Source organism: Podarcis muralis, chromosome 7 (assembly GCF_964188315.1).
Source record: "Podarcis muralis chromosome 7, rPodMur119.hap1.1, whole genome shotgun sequence".
In the NCBI taxonomy this organism is placed as follows: domain Eukaryota; kingdom Metazoa; phylum Chordata; class Lepidosauria; order Squamata; family Lacertidae; genus Podarcis; species Podarcis muralis.
In genome coordinates this window covers 87,739,614-87,752,688 of record NC_135661.1, presented here as the reverse complement: position 1 = coordinate 87,752,688, position 13,075 = coordinate 87,739,614, and the positions used below count along the sequence as shown (strand labels likewise).

At 48.7% G+C, this 13,075-nt stretch overlaps 1 pseudogene across 1 annotated transcript; it reads left to right on the top strand.

The window, feature by feature from the left end:
• Positions 1-702: 702 nt before the first annotated feature.
• Positions 703-12,766, top strand: LOC114603163 (cytochrome P450 2G1-like; annotated as a pseudogene). Its single transcript, XR_013393785.1, has 9 exons — positions 703-1,347; positions 2,039-2,368; positions 3,682-3,831; positions 4,319-4,479; positions 5,714-5,890; positions 7,578-7,719; positions 11,408-11,595; positions 11,739-11,880; positions 12,578-12,766. The product of XR_013393785.1 is annotated as a cytochrome P450 2G1-like (transcript).
• The last annotated feature ends 309 nt before the right edge of the window (positions 12,767-13,075 follow it).

Below are 13,075 nucleotides of genomic sequence, written 5' to 3'. Positions count from 1 at the left end.
GCATTTCCATTCAAATGGTGTGCATGCATTTGTGATCAATTATGTGGGGCGGAAATTACCTGGGCCCCCCAATATTTTATTCAAGTTGGCACGCCTGCTGTAGATAATAATAATAATAACCATATACAGATCTCCTGGTGACAGCAGTCACGAAATTAAAAGACGCCTGCTTCTTGGGAGAAAAGCAATGACAAACCTAGACAGCATCCTAAAAAGCAGAGACATCACCTTGCCAACAAAGGTCCGTATAGTTAAAGCTATGGTTTTCCCAGTAGTGGTGTATGGAAGTGAGAGCTGGACCATCAAGAAGGCTGATCACTGAAGAATTGGTGCTTTTGAATTCTGGTGCTGGAGGAGACTCTTGAGAGTCCCATGGACTACAAGAAGATCAAACCTATCCATTCTGAAGGAAATCAGCCCTGAGTGCTCACTGGAAGGACAGATCCTGAAGCTGAGGCTCCAAGACTTTGGCCACCTCATGAGAAGAGAAGACTCCCTGGAAAAGACCCTGATGTTGGGAAAGATGGAGGGCACAAGGAGAAGGGGATGACAGAGGACGAGATGGTTGGACAGTGTTCTTGAAGTTACCAGCATGAGCTTGACCAAACTGTGGGAATCAGTGGAAGACAGGAGTGCCTGGCGTGTTCTGGTCCAGGGGGTCACGAAGAGTCGGACATGACTAAATGACTAAACAACAACAAACAACAACAACAACAACAGATCTCTTGGATGCTCAAAGGAACTTTCCTGATAAATATTGGCAGCAAGGCTGTGTCATTGATTTCTGCAGACTTTGAACTCTGATCCTAAATCTGCCTGCTTCTGCAAGATACAGTAGAAAGGTGGGAAGCTATGCAGTGTTTTTTTAAAAAATGCCTTCTTCGGTTTAGCCAAGAAATCTTCCACGTGCCCCAAATGCTCACTTTGAACTCAGAGAGGAATCTGTCCATCCTCTACCTTCCCCACACAATGAATGCTATATTGAAACCCAATCTTGTTTTCCTGCTCTGCAAGGAAGTCCAGGAGGCCAGGCTAGCTGGTTTCACTTACAGGGCACGGGCATATAATGGGTGCGCTGAGCTTGGCCTTCAGCTGAATTCTCAGCCGCTTGGCCATGGAGCTTGGAGGGGCACTGAGCATCTTTCTGGCCATCTGTGTCTCCTGTTTGCTCCTCATCTCAGCATGGAAGAGGATGCACAAGGAAGGCAAGTTGCCCCCTGGGCCAACGCCCTTGCCTTTCATCGGCAACTTGCTGCAGATCAAAACCAGCGAGCCCTTTAAGTCCTTTTTGGCGGTGAGTTGTGCTCTCTTTGCCATCAGAAGCTTGGGAGGAAATGAGGGGAGAATGTATGGCTGGGCTGGGGCTGTATGGTTAGTTTTCAAGAATTCTTGTGTTTCGAACTGCCCAAGTGGAGACAGGGGACGGTTATCAGTGCATGTTCCACCTTCCACAAGGTAGCTCTTATGACTCCAGCCAGGTGAGACCAGTGGTCTGCTCAGTACTGCATCTGTGACTGAGCACAACTTTCTGGAAAGACCCCAGAGGGGCCTGTAGGCAACATCAACCCCACTTTTTGCTCCACAAAGGCAATTCAGAGATATGTTGCCTCTGAAAATGGAAGCTCCACATCACCTTTTATGAGCAAATACCCACTGACCAAATACCATAGCTGTCAACTTTTCCCTTTTCTTGCGAGGAATCCTATTCGGAATAAAGGCATTTCCCTTAAAGAAAGGGAAACGTTGACAGCTATACCAAATACCCACCTGGCATGAATTTATTTTATTTCTACTTACAGCCACCCAAGTAAGTATCTACCACCACAAGGGTCTACCACCATCACCACCATCTCCACTTAACTCTATGTTGTGTGAAGTAGGACTTTCTCTCTCTCTCTGTTCTGAATCTCTTACTAACGAACCTCTTTGAATGACAGCATGTTATAGAATTAATTGCAGGGTGTGTGTATGTCTATCCACTTTTCCCATGCAATATATATGCCAGCCTGGTGATGTTTCGGACTACAACTCCCATCAGCCCCAGCCAGCGTGGTTATGGTAGCTAGGGCTGATGGGAATTGTAGTCCAAAACACCTGGATGGCACCAGGTTGGCCCAGACGGATTGAAGGCTTCTACAACCTTCTTTCATGCCTCCTGCTTTGCCTGTTTCCCCATTGTCTTCTTAACTATGGTTTCTTCTGCAGCTGCAGAAAAAATATGGTCCCGTGTTCACGGTGTACCTTGGGCCGCGGAGAGTTGTGGTCCTGTGTGGACATGAGGCAGTGAAAGAAGCTCTGGTGGACCAAGCTGAGGAGTTCAGTGGCCGTGGGGAGCTGGCTTCTATTGACCGCAACTTCAATGGCTTTGGTGAGTTGAGTAGAACGGTGGGTTCTGCCAATACAACATGGAGAAACTCTTATGATTGGTAAAGGAGAGTCTGTTATGCAGGTAGGAACAGAGCAGAAATTCATATTTAAAGGTGAACTGGTTGAATCTGACCTTTTTGAAACAATACAGAAACCAAAACATGGCCATGCTTCAGAATTTGCAGCTCTCCAAGTTTTACAGGGCAATTCTCCAAACAAGTAACGCGTACCAAAATGTGTCCGCTAAAGTAGTGTCCATAAAAATGCATATGTAAGATCCAAAGATCCTTTCTATTAGGGGGAATTGGTTGCAAAAAATGTATATACTAGGAGAATATCACACTTGCAGGTTGATTAATATTCATGAAGGCTTTAAAAAGAAGAATTTCAAACTGGCATGGGAATGTGGAGGACCAAACTTCAGTTTGGGAAAATATGAAAGTGGAAGAAACAGAGATCTACAGATTTTCCCGTCTCTAGTTGGAGACAGCCTTTCTCAACTAGAGAAAGCTCTTTTGAACTACAGAGAGTGAGGTCTTGGGAGAAGGGCAATGACAGGCCTAGACAGCATCTTGAGAAGTAGAGACGTCACCTTGCCAACAAAGGTCCGTATAGTTAAAGCCATGGTTTTCCCACTAGTGATGTACGGAAGTGAGAGCTGGACCATCAAGAAGGCTGATCGCCGAAGAATGGATGCTTTTGAATTATGGTGCTGGAGAAGACTCTTGAGAGTCCCATGGACTGCAAGAAGATCAAACGCATCCATTCTTAAGGAAATCAGCCCTGAGTGCTCACTGGAAGGACAGATCCTGAAGCTGAGGCTCCAGTACTTTGGCCACCTCATAAGAAGAGAAGACTCCCTGGAGAAGACACTGATGCTGGGAAAGATGGAGGGCACAAGGAGAAGGGGGCGACAGAGGTCGAGATGGTTGGATAGTGTTTTCGAGGTTACCAGCATGAGTTTGACCAAACTGCGGGAGGTAGTGGAGGACAGAGGTGCCTGGCGTGCTCTGGTCCATGGGGTCACGAAGAGTCGGACACGACTAAACGACTAAACAACAACAACAAAAGAGTGAGGTCTGCTCTAAGGTGGGGTAGCTTATTGGGAGCAGGCACAGAGGGGTTATCGCCGATGTAAATTACCACCAGAATTTCTTAAATTTCCTGCCAGACAGAACTTCTCCTGGGCTTGTGAGTGGAGCAGCTGAGTTGTAATATGTGCCTGCCCTGTTCAGGCCTAAATGTGGAGGGCAGGAGATAAGATTGTGTATCAACCACGGCTGCCCTAATGAAAGTCACTGCCTTCATTTCCAGGGGTTGCTTTGGCCAATGGGGAACGGTGGAGGCAGCTGCGTCGCTTCTCCCTCACCACCCTGAGGAATTTTGGGATGGGGAAGAGGTCCATTGAGGAGCGAATCCAGGAGGAGGCCCAGTACCTGCTGGAGGAGTTTAGGAAAACTAAAGGTTAGTGTTGGGACGCGGGTGGCGCTGTGGGTTAAACCACAGAGCCTAGGACTTGCCAATCAGAAGGTCGGTGATTCGAATCCCCGCGATGGGGTGAGCTCCCGTTGCTCGGTCCCAGCTCCTGCCAACCTAGCAGTTCAAAAGCACGTCAAAGTGCAAATAGATAAATAGGTACCGCTCCGGCGGGAAGGTAAACGGCGTTTCCGTGCGCTGCTCTGGTTCGCCAGAAGCGGCTTAGTCATGCTGGCCACATGACCCGGAAGCTGTATGCTGGCTCCCTCGCCAATAAAGCGAGATGAGCGCCGCAACCCCAGAGTCTGCCACGACTGGACCTAATGGTCAGGGGTCTCTTTACCTTTACCTTTAAAGGTTAGTGTTGGCCTCGCCCAGCTCCTTCCACAGTGCTGCTGCTGCTGCCAGAGGCTTGTGGAGATGGAAATGGAGAAAGGGTGCCGTCACGAATGACCCTTGGTTTTGTGCTTTTCAGGACTGCCCTTTGATCCCACCTTCTTCCTAAGTCGTACAGTCTCCAATGTCATCAGCTCCGTTGTCTTTGGCAGTCGCTTTGACTATGACGACAAGGTTTTTCTCTCCTTGTTGCGCATGATCAACGAGAGCTTCATCGAGATGAGCACTCCTTGGGCACAGGTAATGGAAAAATCGGGAAGGGAGTCCATCTGTCCCTCTTTCTGCAAGGGGGAAGCATTCCAAAAATGGAAACGCAGCTTTTCAAGATGAAAATGGGGAGAGGCAACAGACCCCTTCTCTGGGAGTCATTGATCTGTATTTATTTTTTTAATTTGATTTTACAACTCCATTCCCAGTCATGAACATATAAGGTAAAAATAGCACAAGATTCTTCTGAAACTCAGAACTTCCCTTCTCCCTTCCGTGGGTTCTTCAAGTAATTTTAATTTTTTTTTACTGCATATAATAAGTCCATTATATGGACGCGGGTGGCGCTGTGGGTTAAAACACAGAGCCTAGGGCTTGGCGATCAGAAGGTTGGCGGTTCGAATCCCCGCGACGGGGTGAGCTCCCGTTGCTCGGTCCCTGCTCCTGCCCACCTAGCAGTTCAAAAGCACATCAAAGTGCAAGTAGATAAATAGGTACCGCTCTGGCGGGAAGGTAAACGGCGTTTCCATGCGCTGTTCTGGTTCACCAGAAACGGCTTAGTCATGCTGGCCACATGACCCGGAAACTGTATGCCGGCTCCCTCAGCCAATAAAGCGAGATGAGCGCCGCAACCCCAGAGTCGGTCATGACTGGACCTAATGGTCAGGGTTCCCTTTACCTTTACCTAATAAGTCCATTTACCGTATTTTTTGCTCTATAAGACTCACTTTTCTCTCCTAAAAAGTAAGGGGAAATGTGTGTGCGTCTTATGGAGAGAATGCAGGCTGCACAGCTATCCCAGAAGCCAGGAACAGCAAGAGGGATCCCTCTTGCTGTTCTGGCTTCTGGGATTCAGAATATTTTTTTTCTTATTTTCCTCCTCCAAAAACTAGGTGCGTCTTATGGTCTGGTGCGTCTTATAGAGCGAAAAATACGGTAGTTTGCTATCCTCCATTGTATCCAAAGTCATTGCAAGTTATTTAAAACCTGCTCAAGAGTTCAAGTATCTACAGTGGTCTTTCAAATATAATGCAGATTTGTACCATTCTTTATTGAAGCTTTGATCCTCTTGATTTCTGATCTTCCCAGTTAATCTTGCCATCTGTGCATAATCCAGTAGTTTCTGCCAGTCCTCCTTAGGGGGGATCTTACCATCTTTCCATCTCTGGGCAAGAGTCTCTGCTCTTTATTCCTCTCAATGTACAAGCTCTGTTCTTTGGGTGCAGGATCTCAGAATACAGCAACAACGGCTGCTTTCCCCTTCCAGCTCTACGACATGTATTCCTGCGTCATGCAATACTTGCCCGGGAGACACAACCGCATCTACTACCTAATCGAGGAGCTCAAGGATTTCATTGCAGAGAGAATAAAAAAGAACCAGGCGACACTCGATCCCAACAACCCGCGGGATTTCATTGACTGCTTCCTTACCCAGATGGAGAAGGTACCAGAATGGATCCCCTCTTCAGCCATGGGAGAAGAGAAGAGAACCAAACTGGACCGTATTATCTGAAATTGGGAGGGAAGCCCCCACCCCCTGCAAGGATAGGGGCAGCAAAACTTGGAATCCTGGTTTCGTGTGCAGCTCTCCTCACTCAGAAACATGCGCTGAAAGGCAACCACAATGCTTGCGGGTGGCTTGGTGCATTTTCCCCTGTGAGGAAAGGCTACAATATCAGGTTTTCCGGTTGGGGGGGGGGGGGAGACAGCTCAGAGGAGACATAGCAGAAATGTGTTCAATTATGCATGGTGTATGCCGAGGGTCGCGGGTGGCGCTGTGGGTTAAACCACAGAGCCTAGGACTTGCCGATCAGAGAGTCGGCGGTTTGAATCCCCACGGCGGGGTGAGCTCCCGTTGCTCGGTCCCTGCTCCTGCCAACCTAGCAGTTCAAAAGCACGTCAAAGTGCAAGTAGATAAATAGGTACCACTCCGGCGGGAAGGTAAACGGCGTTTCCGTGCACTGCTCTGGTTCGCCAGAAGCGGCTTAGTCATGCTGGCCACATGACCCGGAAGCTGTACGCCGGCTCCCTCGGCCAATAAAGCGAGATGAGCGCCGCAACCCCAGAGTTGGTCACAACTGGACCTAATGGTCAGGGGTCCCTTTACCCTTTACCTTTATGCCAAGGGTTGGGAACCTTTTTCTGCCCTAGGGCCATTTTCCCACAGCAGCGGTGCATGGAGCCAGAGGAAAAAGTGGGCTGAGCAATGAATTTGACTGTGACCTTTGCATGACAGTATCTGTAACACCCACACCCCTCCCTATCTGTCCAGACAAGCAAGAGGCATTAGCAGAATCAGTGCTGGATATACGCATAAGCTAAACAAGCTATAGCTTAGGGCCCCACTCTCTTGGCCCCCCCCCCAAAAAAAAATTAAAGGAAAAAACAACACTGGATGTACATTTCCAAAATATAAGATAAAAAATAAATAAAATAAAACAGAATAAAACTAATAAAATAAAATAAAAATAAAACCTACATACATACATACAGTTAGAGCTTAATAATTATTTCACTATTACTATACTTCTTCTTAATTATATTTCACTATTAATATACTTCTTAATTGTATTTCAGTTCAACAATGACTTTGATAAAATACATGCAGTGGTACCTCGGGTTACATACGCTTCAGGTTACATACGCTTCAGGTTACAGACGCCGCTGACCCGGAAATAGTACCTTGGGTTAAGAACTTTGCTTCAGGATGAGAACAGAAATCGTGCTCTGGCGGCGCGGCGGCAGCAGGAGACCTCATTAGCGGTGCTTCAGGTTAAGAACAGTTTCAGGTTAAGAACGGACCTCCAGAACGAATTAAGTACTTAACCCGAGGTACCACTGTATTTTGTTATGTGCAAATGGCTTTAGAGACCTATTAAGTCCATAAATTACCATATAGTGTATATTCAACACAAAAAACAGCAACAATTTGTTGTTGACAAGCTGGACATATAAAGGGCCCCATTACCTTCAGTAGCTTAGGGCCTCATCAAACCTAAATCCAGCCCTGAGCAGAGTCAAAACACTTTTGAACCATAAAACTATTCTTCCCACCAGTGGCCATGCTTGTGTACACTGTGCACATTCACACGCATGCACACACATATGCTAATTTCTTTGTTCCTTCAAAGGAAAAAGAGAACCCTTCCAGTGAATTCAACCTGAAGAATCTGGTCCTCACCACCCTCAACCTGTTCTTTGCTGGGACAGAGACGGTCAGCTCCACTCTGAGATACGGATTCCTCTTCTTGATGAAACACCCGGAAGTGGAAGGTATGGAGGATGACATCTGGGACTGGCAGATGTCAAGCAAGTGCTGACGTAGTGGAGTGGTGTAATGGTTAAGAGCGGTAGTCTCGTAATCTGGGGAACTGGGTTCGCTTCCCCGCTCCTCCACCTGCAGCTGCTGGGTGACCTTGGGCCAGTCACACTTCTCTGAAGTCTCTCAGCCTCACTCACCTCACAGAGTGTTTGTTGTGGGAGAGGAAGGGAAAGGAGAGTGTTAGCCGCTTTGAGACTCCTTCGGGTAGTGATAAAGCGGGATATCAAATCCAAACTCTTCTTCTTCCTTCATCTGCCTGGGGCTCTTCAGGTATTTTGGGCTACCAACGCCCATCAGATGCGGGTGGCACTGTAGTCTAAACCACTGAGCCTCTTGGGCTTGCCGATCAGAAGGTTGGCGGTTCGAATCCCCATGATGGGATGAGCTCCTGTTGCTCGGTCCCTGCTCCTGCCAACCTAGCAGTTCGAAAGCACGTCAAAGTGCAAGTAGATAAATAGGTACCGCTCCGGCGGGAAGGTAAACAGCATTTCTGTGCTCTGCTCTGGTTTTGGTGTTCCATTGTGCCAGAAGGGCTTAGTCATGCTGGCCACATGACCCGGAAAAACTGTCTGCAGACAAACGCCAGCTCCCTCGGCCTGTAAAGTGAGATGAGCGCTGCAACCCCAGAGTTGTCTGTGACTGGACTCAACTGTCAGGGGTCCTTTACCTGTCTGGGGCTCTTCGGGTATTTTGGGCTACAGCGCCCATCAGACCCAGTCGGCACAGCAATTGTAGTCCGAAATATATAGAGGCACCAAGTTGGTAAAGGCTGGTTTAGGATTGAATCATTACCTGAAAGTAAAGCAATCCAGGACTGTAGCCAAATACGACCCATTAAGCTTAGATAGCAGTTTGTAGCCATTGTCATTTACCATTGATAAGACGGTTAATGTTGGCACCTAATATGCATCAGCAGCTGTATCAAAATCAGAAGAACCAGGAGACTAGAGGCACCCAACTAGTAAAAGGTAAAGGTAAAGGGACCCCTGACCATTAGGTCCAGTCGTGACCAACTCTGGGGTTGCAGCGCTCATCTCGCTTTATTGGCCGAGGGAGCCGGCATACAGCTTCCGGGTCATGTGGCCAGCATGACTAAGCCACTTCTGGCAAACCAGAGCAGCGCACGGAAACGCCGTTTACCTTCCCGCCAGAGTGGTACCTATTTATCTACTTGCACTTTGACGTGCTTTCGAACTGCTAGGTTGGCAGGAGCTGGAGCCGAGCAACGGGAGCTCACCCCGTCGCGGGGATTCGAACCGACGATCTTCTGATCGGCAAGTCCTAGGCTCTGTGGTTTAACCCACAGCGCCACCCACCTCAGTGCTAAAAGCATCATGAGGATGGCTGACAGGTAGGTGAGAGAGAGAGAGACTGCAGCACATGGGAAGGAAAGATTTAAGTCTTCCTTCACTTCCTATGAAAAGTGTTGCCTCACTCTGCTTTTCATCATGGAAGGCAACCTTCAGCTGCTGTCAGTGGGGATTTCCCCCCAGAGTTTAATAGCGGGGGGGGGGGGGGGCTTTCATCGGGATCACAGTGAAGTGGGGAACAGTTAATCCCGTGCCCCCTTGGGCAGCCCCCACCTGCCTGCCTTCTCCCACACGTCCAGTCCAAGGGGTGGAACCTACCTGCCAGCTTTCTCTTCCTCCCCAGCCTCAACTTTCCTCATTGCAGAGCTCAGCAGGGAGGACGGAAAATGGGGGCAAGTCTGGGTTAGTTGGCTCTGCCTGTCATTGACTCTGGCACCATCTGCTGTTGGGCTGTCTGTCTTCCACCCAACCAGTCCCAAGGGGCACCAGCCACCACTGGCAAAACCTGCTCTCTCTCTCTCTGTTGTGGTCCCAATGAAAGCTGGCCTTCGCACGCCTTCTCTGAAAAAAGAAGATAAAAGAAGAAGCAAGGTGGTCTTCCCAATTACATGTTTAACATGAGGTCTAAGTAAGCCCTAAGGGGACGCGGGTGGCGCTGTGGGTAAAAGCCTCAGCGCCTAGGGCTTGCCGATCGAAAGGTCGGCGGTTCGAATCCCCGCGGCGGGGTGCGCTCCCGTTGCTCGGTTCCAGCGCCTGCCAACCTAGCAGTTCGAAAGCACCTCCGGGTGCAAGTAGATAAATAGGGACCCCTTACTGGCGGGAAGGTAAACGGCGTTCTGTGTGCTGCGCTGGCTCGCCAGATGCAGCTTTGTCACGCTGGCCACGTGACCCGGAAGTGTCTGCGGACAGCGCTGGCCCCCGGCCTCTTAAGTGAGATGGGCGCACAACCCCAGAGTCTGTCAAGACTGGCCCGTACGGGCAGGGGTACCTTTACCTTTACCTTTTTAAGTAAGCCCTTAGAAAGAGGAGAGGAGAAGAATTGGAGGGCAAAACAAAAATATCTCAGTGTAAGATGGAGAAGAGGCCAGGTGCATATTGTAGTGAAAGAGCTCCCCTTCTATCCTTACAGACCTTCAGGGTGGAAGTGCTCATACACCTTCCTTTTCCTACAGAGATTTATTGATTTCCACATTAAAGTTCAACTGGAGACAACTTCATTCCTGCCCCCTTCACATGGTTAGTTGAGGAGTGATTCAATTACGGCTGCTCACCTCAGTTTTGACCCATAATGAGGAGAAGAGAAAAAGTTGTTGCTTAGTCGTGTCTGCCTCTTCATGACCCCATGGACCAGAGCACGCCAGGCTTCCACTGCCTCCCGCAGTTTGGTCAAACTCATGCTGGTCACTTCGAGAACACTATCCAACCATCTCGTCCTCTGCCGTCCCCTTCTCCTTGTGCCCTCCATCTTTCCCAACATCAGGGTCTTTTCCAGGGAGTCTTCTCTTCTCATGAGGTGGCCAAAGTCTTGGAGCCTCAGCTTCACGATCTGTCCTTCCAGTGAGCACTCAGGGCTGATTTCCTTCAGAATGGAGAGGTTGGATCTTCTTGCAGTCCATGGGACTCTCAAGAGTCTCCTCCAGCACCATAATTCAAAAGCATCCATTCATGGGCGATCAGCCTTCTTTATGGTCCAGCTCTCACTTCCATACATCACTACTGGGAAAACCATAGCTTTCACTATACGGACCTTTGTTGGCAAGGTGATGTCTCTGCTTTTTAAATTGCTGTCTAGGTTTGTCATTGCTTTTCTCCCAAGAAGCAGGAGTCTTTTAATTTCGTGACTGCTGTGGACAAAGAGAAAAAGTGCCACTACATATGAGTGAGGGGATATAGAAGTGGCCATCTCTGAAAGGCTTCCCTCTAGCTAAATCTTTTGCTCAGGAGGACTGAAGCAATTACTCCCTACTTTGGAGCCATCTGTACTCTCTGCCGCAATGTCCCAGGGAGATAGCAGTAAGTTACGACTGCTGGATTTTCCAGGCATCGTTTTATACCAGCTTCTTCCAGGCCCATAGGAACTGAACAATGATGAGGAACTGTCAGGCATTAGACAAGGTTGAACGCACTAAGTCCATTTGTTTTCAGTTCAAGGTTTGATGGCTCTACATGATAGACAGCTTCCAATTCTAAGCTCTGGAAGGCAGCTAATCCCTGGGCCATTCCACTCGCATCCATAATGTGCTTCTTTCTCTTACTGATGTGTACAGAAGGCCATGTTTTCACTTCCCCTGGTTGCTCTCCTAGAAGGTGTTTCTCGATGTCTCCACAGAGAAGGTCCACCAGGAAATTGACCACATCATTGGCCTCAACCGCATCCCTGCCAGCGAAGACAGGATGAACATGCCCTACACAGACGCCGTCATCCATGAGATCCAGAGGCTGACAGACATAGTCCCCATGGGAGTGCCACACACCGTGATGCGAGACACTCAGTTCCGGGGGTACCACCTCCCCAAGGTGAGACAAGAGGGGAGTTAAGTTAAAAAGAACAATCCTTTGGGAAAAGGGGGGATGAAAGGGTGAGCCATATCTGTTTATGAGGCCCTCTCTGTCCCTGTCAGTTCCATTTCAATATGGACCTCTGTCTCATGTCTTTCCAGGGCACCGATGTCTTCCCCTTATTAGGCTCAGTCTTACGTGACCCCAAATATTTCAGCAACCCCCAGAAGTTCAACCCTGGGCACTTCCTGGATGAGAAAGGGCGCTTTAAGAAGAACGATGCTTTTGTGCCATTTTCTTCGGGTAGGTCTTTGTCCCTGTTTGTTTCTTACTGCTTACTGAAAGTGGCCTTTGGCTAGTCCTTATAGCTTAACCGAGCCTGCAGCACAGTTGTGAAGATACAATGGGATGATTCCTGTGTGTGCCACCCTGAAAACCTTGGAAGAAACGTGGGAAACAAACAATGGTGATGATTAAGAATAATAGCAGTGGTAGTGATAGCAATGGTGCTCATAGTACTGACACTGTGCTAGACACTCAGGTCCAGCGCCGAGGGCCTTCTGGCGGTTCCCTCACTGCGAGAAGCCAAGTTACAGGGAACCAGGCAGAGGGCCTTCTCAGTAGTGGCACCTGCCCTGTGGAACATCCTCCCACCAGATGTCAAAGAGAAAAATAACTACGAAACTTTTAGAAGACATCTGAAGGCAGCCCTGTTTAGGGAAGCTTTTAATGTTTAACAGACTATTGTATTTTAATATTTTGTTGGAAGCCACCCAGAGTGGCTGGGGAAACCCAGCCAGTTGGGCGGGATATAAATAAATTATTTTATTTTATTTTATTTATAGTAGTACTGGCAGAAAATAATGTGAGAGAGAAATATAAAGGCTGGAGGGAAGGTGGCTTTCCAAGACCTCTGCAGCATCTGCAGCCAGAGTGGATCCCCCCCTTGGCCAAGCAACTTATGACTTGTTTGGGTTCCTTTCTCTCTCTCTCTCCACAGGGAAGCGCGTCTGCCTGGGAGAAGCCATGGCCCGCATGGAGCTCTTCCTCTATTTCACCACCATCTTGCAAAGCTTCTCTCTGAAGTCCCTTGTGCCTGCAAAGGACATTGACCTCTCCCCCAAACTGAGTGGCTTTGGGAACATCCCTCCAACATATGAGCTGTGCTTGGTGCCTCGCTGATCCCAGATTTGGCAAGCCATTGCCTGGGGTGGGTGGGGAGGGAGGGAGGGAGGGAGGGAGGGAGGGAGGGAGGGAGGGAGGGAGGGGAGAAGATGCATATTGGGTTCACCTGTTCATCATGGGTCTTGTAGGTTTTCATTTCGCCCTAAGCTGCTCTAGAACTGTGCAGAAACACATCCCATTATTTAGTCATGTTTTTAAGCCTGTGAACTGTCTGGGCTATGTGACTTTCCTCTCTCCTGCCCTGCTCTGTTGTGAGCTTCTGGGAACAGAAGATTGGGATAGATGGATTTGCTTAGTTTGACCCAGTGGGGCA